Genomic DNA, 14,599 nt, shown 5'->3' with positions numbered 1-14,599 from the left:
TGTAGGCTCTTTGCTTAGAGGACCCCTTTCAAGATTTCCTGTAGAGCTGATTTGGTGTTTGCAAATTATTTCAGTTTTTGTTTGTCCTGGAAGCTTTTAATCTCTCCTTCTATTTTCAATGATAGCCTAGCTGGATATAGTATTCTTGGCTGCATGTTTTTCTCATTTAGTGCTCTGAAAATATCATGCCAGCTCTTTCTGGCCTGCCAGGTCTCTGTGGATAGGTCAGCTGCCAATCTAATATTTTTACCATTGTATGTTACAGACTTCCTTTCCCGGGCTGCTTTCAGGATTTGTAAATTTTGTCACTGAGACTTGTAAATTTTACTATTAGGTGACGGGGTACCACATTCATTCTTAACAGCTCCTGCAATAGCTTATGCTCAGTATAATTTTGCCTTGACAAGGGTTTCCTTGGCTTTTTTTTTTTTTTTTTTTTAGTTCTTCTCAACTCCCAACTATCATGCTAGGAAATTTATATAATTTATATAAAATTTATATAATTTTACTTATAGTTACAATTGATATTTTTAAAAAGTTTATTATTTATTTGTGAGAGACAGCAAGAGCACGAACAGGTGGAGGGGCAGAGGGAGAGGGAGAAGCAGACTCCCTGCTGAGCATGGAGCCTAAGCAGGACTTGATTCTGGGACCCTGGGATCATGACCTGAGCTGAAGGCAGATATTTAACCACCTAACCCACCCAGATGCCTTAAAATTGATATTTTAATCTTATTATATAGCATACTTGTAAAACATGGTGTCATTTTTTTTTAACTAACTGAGCCACCCAGGTGGCTTGCTCACAGAAATCCTCCTGGGCAAATCCTCCTGTGAGCAAGTCCTCCTTGCTCACAGAAATCCTTGAGCCCCATATCCAAAGCGGTTGTCTAGACCCCAAGGCAAACGAACTTATTTTTGTCATTTTAATAGGAGGGTAAAACCACTCCAGTAACATTGTTCTGGGCAGTTCTAGACTTCTCCACAAGATCCCTGACTAATTTGTTTATTGAAGCCCCTATCTCTCAGCCCCACCACAGAACTGGCCATATGGCTAGCTCTGTTTACACCCTTTTGTTCAGGACACTTACGTTTTATTTAAGTGATGTCCACACAAACACATGTTCAAATCAACACTCCTGGTCTGAAACTTAAAAAGATAGAAAGGGTGGTTGACTTTCTTTTTCTTTATTTCTTTTCTTTTTTTCTCAAAGAGTTTAGAGAACCTATTTCTTTCCATTTTAAAAACGTATTTTAAAATGATGGTATGAAGACTACAAATTTTACAAATCTTCCCGCACGTCTCCCCACATCAGATCACCGGCCCTTTATTCTGTGTTATCACAGCAATGATTTCTTTTTTTGAGGCTGTTGCTTTATGGATGTGTGATTTTAATTTTCAATAAACTTTTGCATCTTGGTTCAAAAAAAAATTTTTTTAAATGAACCAATTTTGATGAATTTATCCTTTTACACAGAAAATTAACATTGTTTTGCTATCTACATAGTTCATTTATTCAACAAATATTGATAATTTGGTTCTCCTGAATGGAGAAGATGAGATCCTTAGACCTTGGAGAGTTTAGTGGTGCACATTTTAGAAGTGTTCCTAATTAATAAGTGTATGAAATTAGAAGTCTACATAAAGTACTATGTAATTTCAGAAGAAAAAGAACATTATTTTTTTGTGGAGAATGTAGGAAGACTTCATAGAGGAAGCACCTTTTGACCCAGGCCTAAGTGCTGGATGGACATTGGACATGTGAGAATGGAAGATGGTTATTCTAGGCAATGAGAAAAATATAAGTGAGGCCATATAAGTGAAGAGGTGTAGGCAGCCATGTTGAAGAATAAATAGAGGTCAGAGTCACTTGATGGCAAGGTCATTAAAAAAATTGTGGATGCTAGACATTTCTCATTAAAAAAAAAAGTGGGAAGGAAATAGCTAAAATTAATGTGAAGATTTGAGTTTCCAAATTTGAATATATCTTAACTTCAAAAATTACCACTTACACTCATTAGCCCCCAAACTGATACTGGCTCTAGGTATCATGGGAGACGGAAACATGAAAATGAAGTCCAGAAACAAATACTATTGAGTTATTCTCAGAGAACAGCGGAAATGTGATCTCAGCTATGGAATAGTTTGAAAAATTTGAAGTGAGATGTTAAGCTGCTAAAGTTGAAAAAGATGACCATTTCTTTCAGGCTGACTGAGAAAACAAAGCCAAAACGTGTTACCCTTCGATTTGTGGCTGTGATTTAAACAGAAAGAAATGGCAGAGCATTAGTCAGATTATGTGGTACAATAATCTGCCCCCAGGTATGGTAATTATCAAAAATGATGACACCTTTGGAATTGTTAGAGTAATGCTGTAAGTCATCTCTGTCCTATTCAAAAAAGCATTACATTATGATGTTTTGAGGCTTTTGGATTGCAAGGGATAAGCAAGTAGCTCTGAAAAGCAACTAACTTAGAAAGATTTAAACTGAAAAGTGGTCTTAAGTTTTGTGGCTATTTATGGTATTAAACTGGATACACAGACAGAAGGCAGTACAGAATTTCAGTCAGGTACATTGGCATGGATCTCTTAAATCCAATTTATAATACCCATCTAATGTCACTCACAAAGACATTTTAAAAAGACAAGAAATGTAATGGAGGAAAAGAAACATGTCTAAGTAATGCCATTTAAAAGTAACAAGATAGAGTATTTCTAGCAATCAGAGGGATTACACACAGAAGCAATCATGGGGAAAATATCTTCAGTTTGGAAATAAACAGTACTTGTAAAATGAATAGAATAATAGAACTCAAGTAAACAATTTTTATCAGTGTTATAAGAAACACTCAGATCTTTTGCAAAGATTAAACTCTAGAATGACTCCTAACACCCATATTTATCTTTTTCCTCTTTTTCATTTTTAGAACTAAATTCACAACAGTCAGTATTTCAGCTTGAAATCCAGGCCAAAAAAGAAAAATCCTTTTATTTGTATTAATAACTTACAAGCGTATGGGCTTTATAGCAAAATAGAAGAAGGAACTGGAAAAGGTAAAGGAGGTAGCATAGAAATAATAAGATTCTTAAACATATTTTAACACAGTAGTGGCAACAGTAGCATCCAGGAGAATAACACTTTCTAAAACCTCACTAATACTTACACTCAAGGCATTAAGAAAAATGTGCTACCAGTACAAAAAATGTAATTCTGTTGAGCTGCTGTCCACAGTTTGCAGACTAGGTATGGAAAGATTTTAACCAAAACACAAGATTACATTTAATTTTGTGGGGCTTTATTTGAAGGGCCCTAATTTTGTGTCTCCAAATCCTTTCAGTTTAACCAAAGCATAGCAAAACAAGGCTAAAACTTACCTATAATGTTGCTGACTCCGAAATATATATAAATATATATTTATATAAAGTTACAGATGTGCAATGAGGTGTTTCAAGAAATTTTAAATGGTGGATAGCTTGTGTGCTTACAAATGGATTCTTTAGTTACATATTCAAAAAGGTGATTGGTTCTCTCTGGGATGTTGCTGCCAAGACCTATTCAATTTCATTTGGCAACAATTTTTATGACGTGTGAAAAGACCTCTTTATTGTGACCAGGGGTCTGCAGGATTGTTATGTTTAGTCCTTCCATATTTTGAGGTGGTATTTCCATATTTTCTGTAACCCTAGATCCTGTGGAAAGGGGAAAACAAACAAATAAACAAAAACAAAACCAGGGCTTTCTTCTTCCAAAGGCTAATCTTCTTCCCTTTAAAATAATTTCCCCTGTATCCTTAAGATATTAGGCTTTGAAAGTCTATGGAGAGACTGTTTTGGCCTTTAAAAAAAGTTTACACTGGGGGTCCTGGGTGGCTCAGTTGGTTAATCATCCCACTCTTGATTTCAGCTCAAGTCATGACCTCAGGGTCTGAGATCAAGCCCCAAGTTGGGACTCCACTTGGGGCATGGAGCCTGCTTAAGATTCTCTCCCTCTCCCTCTGCCCCTTTCACTCCCATTCAGGGATTCTCTCTCTTTCTCTCTCTCTCTCTAAAAAAAAAGTCTATGAATTTGAATTTAAGTTTCCAAACCAAACTAAAGTTTTATTAGAGAAAAAGTTGTTAAAAGTTGTAGTGTAAATGTGTGGATAGATAAGTAAGGAAATATATTCTGTTCTTAGGATATTAGCTATAATGCCAGTTAATTTTCTTATTTTATACTGAGCTTCCAGAATCTGAAAATAATATCTACATGTCTTAGCCAGCTCAGGCTGATGTAACAAAATACCATGGACTAGGTAGTTTAAACAACAGACATTAATTTCTCACAGTTCTGGAGCCTGTGAAGTCCAAGACCAAGGCTCCATTAGGTTCAGTTTTTGGTGAGGGCTCTCCTCCTGGTTCATAAATGGCTGTCTTCTCACTGTGTCTTCCTAAAACAGAGAGAAGTATTTCTGGTGTCTTTTTATCTTCTTATAAGAGCACTAATCCCATCATGGGGGCTCTACTCTCAAGACCTCATCTAAACCTAATTACCTCCCAAAGGCCTCACCTCTCAATACAGTGGGGGTTTAGAGCTTCAATATATGATTTTTGGTGAGGACACAAACATTCAGTCTGTAACACCAAATATATGATATATTGAGGTATCTTCTCTATTCTTTAACTTTGTTATATTCTAATTGTATTCAAATTCTTTCAAAACTGAGATGTACCTGAATTTCATGTTTTGTACTTAAATGGAACTTACTTTAGCTGAAAAAAAAGATGGTACTTTTGAAATAAAATATCATAATAAAGAAATATTATAAGTAAATGTACTAGATTAATATAATTCTCTAAGAGTATTAGACTTCAAAACCATTTTCAAACCTCTTTCTAGTGTGTGAACATAGAGAAAATGAAGAAACTCAATAGTTTTTCAAATCACCTAAAAATATTGTTTTCTGGGAAACAGAAAATTTGAATGACAGGTCTATCATATGTTATGATATAAACATGCCTATCAGATTCTTAGAAACATAAAGTTAAAAAGTCACCTGTTATTACATTTAACATTTTATTGTTTTTAATCCTAAGGATATGTGCTAATATCTGCATGAGTGACTTGGTTAGAAAAATGACATTGACTCTGAAGATTACTGAGAGCTAAAAATAAAACTCTAATATTGAGTGAATCTCATGGCTGATAATAGCAGTAACTTTATATTAGTATATAGACTATTATAATAACCATTTTATATTATTCCACAGACTAAATATTAAGAATTATGTGAGAGTTTTATTTTACTTACCTTCATTTTTAGTCCCTAATAGTCAGGTAGTCTAATAGAAACCAGAAAGTGAGAAAAAAATCATTGTACTGTTATCTTATGACAAAGGTCAAAATTTTTAATCTTTTTCTTAAAAACACTTAGTATTCCTTTTTATTTCTTTCCTTCCTTTTCTTCTTTATTCCTTTCTTCCCTCATTTCTTTCTGTTTACTATAAAGATAGACTAGTTTTTTTTTAACTTCAAGAAATATACACAAATAGTTAAAAGCAAACCGTGAAAATGTGTCTTAACAACAATGCCACATTTTAAAAGAAAATATATAAATATGCTTTGGTAGGGATACTTTTCAAGTATTATTTATTTAACAAATATTTATTGTCTCAAGTATTTTCCAGGCACTTTTCTAAAACTTTTAAGACATATTAAATGATTTAAATCTTAACAACCCTGTGAGGTGGGTACCATAATGATCATCCTCTATTTACAAATACAGAAGAGCTAAGGCACAGAGAAGTACCTTTCCCAAGGTCACAGAGGGATCAAGTTTTGCATAGAAAGATTATGAGTGAAAAGGTGTTAGAATTTGGCAACTGTCTTTTTTCCTCTTAAAGTTCTACTTTGTTTCTGTACTACAAATAAAACTGTATTTCAACCTTTAGTTCAAACTAAGCTTTTTAGTGTAGTTGTCTTTTAAAAATCACTCAGGTGCCCCTAAAAATCTTGACTTTTTTATTTTTATAAAAGGACATGCACATGCTTATTAGTTTAACATGATATGGTGGCTTACTCCTTTGTGCTTCTCTGTCATCCACACTTGAGAATGCTCTGACCCAAAGAAAAGGAGACTCTTGCAACTCTACATTCCTTTAGTTTAGAGCCCATGGTTTCCTCATTATCTCATCTCCCCAAAGTCTTTATAGCCTCTGAAGAAACCCTCCATAGGTACCCCTACTTTCCTCCTCACCAGAGCTCATACCCTGGCTTACTTCCTTGCTCCAGAGAACTAAAAGAAAGGTTGAGGAGAGAGAGTTAAATCATTTTTATAGAACTAGTACCCTTCCCCAGATTCTTGTTTTGAATTTCCAATAAAGAACAAAAAACAGCAGTTCACAAAAACATTTTTAGACCACCTACTACATGGCAGACAGAGTGTTAGTACTGGGATCATAAAGATAAAGGACATAATTACAGTGCTGAAAGAACTAGAACCAAATAAAACAATACCAAACCTTATGAAGAATTTGAATTCCTCATATAGTCCAAAAAAACAAGCAATAATTTCCCTCAATAAGATCATTGCAAAACTGGTGGCTACAAGACTTAAGAAAAAAACTTTTTGTAGAATTCCTTATGCAAGTTCAAAAGGAGTCCTCCCCCAAGCCCTGGATTTGTATAGGATTATTATGCTACTTGAAAGTAACCATTTCTTGGAAATAATCATGAGTCATTAAAGTGCCTCAGTGAAGTTTAAATTTTTAAAAATCATGTTCAGTTTAGGTTTCTGAAAGAGCAACATATTATCCTAATTGTATAATGTATATATGCTAAAGGAGCAATATTAAGGATTTCCTCACACAATGTGTCTCAGATTAATTTAGTGCACTCAGCAGTTCTCTACAGACCAGCATGAGAGACAGGAGGATTTCATCTAGTGGGGTGTTGCTTTGATAAATCTGTTTTTCTTTTCACACGATGAATTACCAAAAGTCTGTTTCAAGTAAGAAGACTTTACCTAAGTGTCTGACCCTTTAACCAGATAATTTAAGCATGTAGAAGTTCATAGATCTATCATAAACCCAGAATGTTTAAAAATTACTTTTATAAAACTCAGTTTATTTCTAGAATGGAAAGTTTATTTCTAGAATGGGAATAAAGGAGAAATAAGAATGAGGAAGAAAAAAGGAAAGAAGGGAAGCAAGACAATGAACAAGCATGGGCAGCATTCTTCACGAATACACAAACACGGGAGATTTCATGTCTGTGTGCGTTCCCCATACATACACTTATTAAATTTAATTTTCTCCTGTTAAAAAACCCCAAATATCTATGCATTATTATTTCAAAGGAACAACTAAACATCACGTTGATTTTATAACTTCCATTTCCTTATGAATTTCTTCATACGAAGGCTGATACATTGAAAGTCTGCTACATTGTGCAAAATGCTAGTCTTAAGAGCAAGCATGACAGCATTAGCTTTCATCTGTTACTGCTTTTGCCAGTTCTTGCTTCCCCAGTGAAGAAGCCCTATGTCTGTGGAAGCCTCACACCCACTGAGCCACCCAGGCGTCCCTATTTCTTGGATATTTTATTTAATTCATGTTCTATTTCTACATCAGTGTTATAATATTTGTATTTTTCATAACCTAAAAATATGGTTTATTGTCCAGTATCAATTGTGTAACTCATTTCTCTTCCTGTCAAAATATTCTATGCATTTTTTTTGTATTTAATCTTTCAGATGAACTTTACAATGATTTTGTCAAACAAATCAAACAAAACAAACCAAAATTTTTTTGAGAAACTGAATGATTTTGAAAACAAATCAAACCAAAATTTCCTTATGATTTTCACTGGAATTGCATTAATTCTATAAAGCAATTCTGACATAACTGACATCCTTGGAAATACTATTTTTGACATGCAGAAGCTTAGTTTTTCTAATTTATTTCTACTCTTTTCTCAGAGCTTCATCACTTTGTATTCATGTTAGGCCACATATACTTCTCACCAAAGTTATTCTGAAAGTTTATGCTGTTGTTGCTCTGGTAAATATTGACTATTGCATTAATTTTTAGCAGGTTCATTGAGGTATACTTTACATATAAAATTCACATTTTAAGTACATGATTGATTTTTTTTTTTCAGTAAATTACAGAGCTGTTCAACAAGCACCACAACCCAGTCTTACAACATTTCCATCACTTCAAAAAGAATTTTCTTTTTGTTGGTGATTTCAAATTTATTTCTATTACAGTTGGAGAACATATGATTTCAGACCTTTTAAATATATTGGGATGTGTCTTATGGCCTAGCGTGTAGTCTATTTTTGAGAACACTCCAGGTGCACTTGGGAAGAACGTGCATTCTGTTTTTGTTTGGTGGAGTATTCAACAGAGATCAATAGGTCAAGTTGGCTGATAGTGTTAAGTGTTAAGGGATATAAAGGACATCCTTGCTGACTTTGTCTAGTTGTTCCATCAAATTGCTTCATGTACTTAGGGGATATATGCCAGGTATGTATACATTTATAATTGTTCTATTTTCCTGTTGAATTGATCCTTTTTTTCATTATGAAATGTCCCTCTTTGTCTCAAGTATTTTTTTTTAAATGTATTTTTTCTGGTGTTAATATATTCAACCCAGTTCCTTTATGGCTACTATTTGTGTGGTATAACTTTTAAATTCTTTTAACTTCCCATCTATTTGTGTCTTTTGGATTTGTCTTGGAGGCAGCATATAGTTGGATTTTTTTAATACAGTCTGACAATCGCTGCCCTTTGATCTATACACATGAAATGAAAATATTGATATAGCTGGACTTCTGCTATTTTTGTATTTGTTTTTCATATGTCTCAAGTCATTTTTGTCCTCTGTTCCTCTTTAACTATGTTTGTTTATGTTAAATAGATACATCCTAATATACTATTTTAATTCATTTTTTTAAGACTTAAATTGTTTCCTTGGTGGCTGCTCTTGGCCTTAAAATAACTGGTAATTGGTTACAGTCTACTACGATTAATCACAATCTACTTCAGATTAATTTAATGCCAGTTAAATACAGAAATTTTGCTTTAACATAGGTGTATTTCTTTTCCCTTCATGTTATTGTTGCCGTATATCACATCATTATATAAGCTCAATAACAGTTTTGTAATTATTGTTTTATGCATTTGTGTTGTAAATAAGTTAAGAGGAAAGACAAAACTATTTGTCTTTATAAGTATTTACATTGTATTGTAAGTATTTAGATAGTATTTCTGTAGTCCTTTATGTTTACCTATGTAAATAGATAAATTACAAAAAATTTTCCCCTGAATTAAGTCTTTATGTTTTAGAGAAGTTTGAGGTTTACAACCTAAATTTGAGAGAGGTACAGAGATTTACCATAGAGCCCCTACCCCCACACAGGCATAGTCTCTCTCATTATCAGTATTCTCCCACCAGAGTAGTACATTTGTTACCATGGATGAACCGACACTGGCACACTGTAATCACCCAAAGTCCATAGTTTACCTTAGGGTTCACTCTTGATGTTGCACATTTCTATAGGTTTGGACCCAGTATATTATATGTCCATCATTATAACATTATACAGAATATTTTCACTGCCCTAAAAATCCCTGTGTTCTGCTTATTTATCCCCTCTGACCCCTGCACCCACTGATCTTTTTGGTCTTCCTATTTTGCCTCTTCCAGAATGTTATATAGTTGGAATCGTAGAGTAGATACCCTTTTCAGATTGAGTTCTTCCGTTTAGTAATTTGCATTTAAGTTTCTCCCACGTCTTTCCATGTAATTACCTTTTCCAGTGTTCTTTATTTCTTTATGTGGATTCAAATTACCATCTGTTGTCATTTCCATTCAGCCTGAAGGGGGTTTTCTTTAGTATTTCTTGTAAGGCAGATGTGGTAACAACAAATTGTCTTTGTTTATCTGAGAATGTCTTCATTCTCCCTTCAGTTTTTTTTTTTAATTTTTTATTTTTTATAAACATATATTTTTATCCCCAGGGGTACAGGTCTGTGAATCACCAAGTTTACACACTTCACAGCACTCACCAAAGCACATATCCTCCCCAATGTCCATAATCCCTTCAGTTTTTGAAGAAGTTTTTCCAAATATAGGATTTTTTGGTTGACAGGTTTTTTTCTTTGAATATGTCATTCTACTGCCGTTGGGCCTCAATTTCTGATGAGAAATCCCCTCTTAATCTTATTGTGTTTCCACTGTTACATGATGAGTCACTTTTCTTTTGCTGCACCACAAGATGCTCTCTTTCAACAGTTTGAATATAATGTATCTTGGTATAAATTTATTTGGGTTAATAGTCTTTGGAGTTTATTGAGCTTCTTGGATTGCATATTAATGTTTGTCATCAAATTTGGAAAGTACTTGGTCATCTTTTCTTCATACACTTTCTAAACCACACAGTCTTCTCTCTCTGTCTTCTTCTATGGCTCCTAATACGTGTGTGTTTGTATGCTCCTCTATCCTACGGATCTTTGGGACTCTGTTCATTTTTCTGTCTGTTCTTCAGGTTGCAAACCACCTGCAGAGAAAAGCCATATATTAATTTGAAAAAATTTAATATAAAGAATTATTACCTAGAGCTGAGTATTCAAGTAATGGGAAATTGACTCATAAAAAGTAAATAGAATTCTTAAAAAATGCAGGACTAGAGAATTAAGAAGAAGCCATTATCCATTTGGCTGATATTAGAACACCCATGAAAGACCCCATGCCCACAACCAAATACAGGTGAGATCCAGATCTGGCTCAAGTAGGTTTGACCATGGGTCACTGAATGGCAGAGAAGTCACTCTAGAGCTGCATGGGCAGAACCTGCTGGAAATCCCCCTCTAAAGTGCTAGCAAAATCTCTTTATAAGGAGGTATCTACCTAGAGGCACTCTCCTTTTTTTTTTTTTTTTAAGATTTTATTTATTTACTTGAGAGAGAGACAGTGAGAGAGAGCATGAATGAGGAGAAGGTCAGAGAGAGAAGCAAACTCCCCATGGAGCTGGGAGTCCGATGCGGGACTCGATCCCGGGACTCCAGGATCATGACCTGAGCTGAAGGCAGTCGTCCAACCAACTGAGCCACCCAGGCGTCCCAAGGTACTCTCCTATAATATGGCCCAGTGGGCATTTCTGGAGTTCTATGCTGGCCAATGGATGCTGATTGCCATGCAATATAGGAGATGGGTGCTAGAAAAAGCTGCCTGCAATGCAGAAGCTGGGAACGGGAGAAGCCACACAGTAGGCTACTACCAACTAGGCTCAATGGAACCAGAAAGGAAAAACCCTTCTTCCTGCAGTGTCTTTCCAGCACCATCTCCTGACAAGGCTTACTGACAGCTGGAAAAGGAAAAAAAAAATTCATTTTCATAGAATAGAAAAGGAAGAGGAATTTGGAACTGAGTGGCAATATATTAATAATGGGTACATTTCATTCCTTTGGCCATTCACTTATATATGCAACTTTCTACACATATTTGAGTCCTATATAGCAACAAAATATATTTGCAACTAACAAAATGCAGCTATCCATGTTGCAAGAAGCCCTCCTCCTCTCCCCCAAATGAGGAAGTACATAGTCCTAAGTCCCTACAATTATTGTGGTCAACACAGGCTACAGTAATAACTCCTCAAAGTAGGCTGCAGTTTCACTGAATAGTCTGTTACAGAAAGACTATGATGTTAGCTTCCAAGAGCTTGTATATAAAATAAAAAAGAAAGGGAAGAAAACAGTGTACACAAGTAAACATTGCCTAAAGCAAGAAGAGAAAAATATATTAATTTCTGTAATTGTCTCAAGGTTGTAGATGGTACCTACGGATTCCATCTTTAACCATTCCATTTTCCCCTTACTCTATGCTAAAACCTTGAGTTCTTTACCTGAATGACCCAGACCTTCATTCCTGAAGGGTGTGCATCCTCAATTGTTCTACCTTGTCTTGGTTGCTATAGTTTCACACTGACTTTTACTATTAGGCATGAAAGTAATAAGCTGTACCCCTGAGAATCCTCTAGGTTGCAAATATAGTCTTTTTTGGTCTCCAACCCACTTCCTAGTTGGTAATATGGATTAATCACTGCACCTCTTTTTTCTCTACCTTCTATATATGGAACTATCTATTCCTCTTAAGGATAAGAAATGTGATCAGCAACATTTAGAACTGAAAGTTTTGGAGAAAGTAATTAATTTGATAATATAAAACAAAATTTTTGTTATTATAGAATATTAAACTTTTATGTAGTTTTGTTTCTAGAAATCATTCACTTCATGGTTTTCAAATTTGACAGTTATAAATAATGTATCTATTTAGAATGTTTTCTACATGCTAAAACTTCTCTATCTTTTCTAATTTTTACTGGGATTTTCGAATTTACTAATATGTGATTTGTTCACTTTTTTCCTATTTCCTAATGCATTTGCTATTACTGCTTTTATTTTTACCAGTCTTCCTCTTGCTTTTTCACTTTCTAAATTATTTAATAAAATGATTGGTTTTGCTCATAAAATAAAAATCTAGTTATTAATTTATCAGTATTACATAATTCCATTAAAATTAAAACTGAGTAAGGGCTGTATTTTTATTTCTTCGTTCACTAATATCCTCAAATGTCTAGCACTGTGCCTCTGCACAGAGGTGTTTCACAGGATAACATTCACTGGAATCTGTTTTAGATTGTTTCCTTTTTGAAATTATGGTTATTTTTTAATTGCAACAATCTTAGATTTTTGTTTAAATTTCCATTACTTTATCAAGTTTAGTGATTCTCAGACTTTAACATCCATCAGGCCTCACTTGGGGAACTCATTAAAACACTGATTTTTACACTTTAAAACATAGGCTCTACTCTCAGAATTTCTAATTCAATAGGCTTGGGGCAGGGATCTAGAATTTGTATTTTTAAGAAGTTCCCAGGTAATGCTGAAGTCTCACTGGGGTAAGATTCATTGGCCTGGTTTATTTCATTTTATGAGAATGCTGATTACCAACTGCTGCCTTAGACAATTTATTGAGGTATCTTGATGACTAAATAATAGATCAATTAGATATGCTGCCCCAGCTTTAAATATTCTACCATCTTAATTATGCTCTTAAAAATTCTGTCATCATTTATTTTTTGTGTAATTGAGAATAGACTAAGAGTTAAGAAGATGTATATTAAAAGAGCAAACTGCTGAATTCTCTTAGTTTATTGTGTAGCAGAGAGAGAGATCACAAGTAAGCAGAGTAGCAGGCAGAGAGAGAGGGGGAAGCAGGCTCCCCACTGAGCAGGGAGCCCAATGAGGGCCTCAATCCCAGGACCCTGAGATCATCACCTGAGCCGAAGGCAGAGGCTTTAACCCACTGAGCCACCCAGGTGCCCCATCTTTTTAAGTATGCCTGGAAATACTTTTTAAAAAATAAAAGACTTATCACAAACTTATAGTTGGTTCATTCAAAATGTACTACAAATATCCAGTTTCACATCTGCTGGTTACCTATCTCTGCTATTTTGTGAAAGACTTGATTTTGCAAAACTTTACCTACATGCAAATCATTTACATGAGCCATTACTTTCTGATTCAGGCATCATGTCATATTTTCCTTAGTCCACCCAACAGACATAACTTTAGTCCTTTTCATGAAATTGGTATGTTGTGTCATTAAGCTTTCTATGCAGTGTTCCACTTTTAAGAATTGAAAGGCCTTGTACCTTTGGATTTACTTCAACCAATAGTTCCAATTAAGAATGGCTTCCAAATTCCTTCATCAGTTTTGCTGGAGCCTGCTCTGTCTGCTTTTTCTCAATCCTATTTTCTACTTCCAAAAGTCTCAATTCCCCTTGCTTTAACTTCTTCTCTTTTTTTCCCTCTATGGTATATCTCTATATTATAGTATTCTACACTTGATCTTAGCCAAAAGGCCGAGAAGCGATCTATATTATAGTATTCTAAAATTATCCTACATATTGCTTTCTGTCACAAATTCTACTTAATCTGACATTAATACTGACGCATCTTTTAGTATGATTTAAGTATGCTCACTGCTTCATTTGTAATTTTTCCGAATTTTTTTTTAGATGCATCTCTTCTAAGTAGTAAAGCATTGGATTTTATTTCATTATACACCCATTCCAAGAGACTTTTTAGTGAGCAGATTTAAGTGATTGACAATTTTTTACAATTCTTACATGTCATTTCATTATAGAAAAATCAGAAAGCACTAGTATTACAAAAAGAAAAATAAAATTGGTCAATATATTAGTTTTTTTTTAATTTATTTTCAGCATAACAGTATTCATTGTTTTTGCACCACACCCAGTGCTCTATGCAATCCGTGCCCTCTCCAATACCCACCACCTGGTTCCCCCAACCTCCCACCCCCTGCCCCTTCAAAACCCTCAGATTGTTCTTCAGAGTCCATAGTCTCTCATGGTTCACCTCCCCTTCCAATTTCCCTCAACTCCCTTCTCCTCTCCATCTCCCCTTGTCCTCTATGCTATTTGTTATGCTCCACAAATAAGTGAAACCATATGATAATTAACTCTCTGCTTGACTTATTTCACTCAGCATAATCTCTTCCAGTCCCGTCCAGGTTGCTACAAAAGTTG

The 14,599-nt window shown here is 34.6% G+C and overlaps 1 protein-coding gene across 2 annotated transcripts in view; it reads left to right on the top strand.

Moving 5' to 3' along the window:
- STARD13 (StAR related lipid transfer domain containing 13) overlaps positions 1 to 14,599 on the top strand; it is a 523,155-nt gene that overhangs the window by 106,248 nt on the left and 402,308 nt on the right. The gene's annotated exons all lie outside the window — the stretch shown is intronic.

Source organism: Mustela putorius, unplaced genomic scaffold (assembly GCF_011764305.1).
Source record: "Mustela putorius furo isolate JIRA1106 unplaced genomic scaffold, ASM1176430v1.1 tig00003942_pilon_pilon_pilon, whole genome shotgun sequence".
Taxonomy (NCBI): Eukaryota; Metazoa; Chordata; class Mammalia; order Carnivora; family Mustelidae; genus Mustela; species Mustela putorius.
Note: the sequence above shows the minus strand (reverse complement) of the source record. Positions and strands in the feature narration are given on the sequence as shown.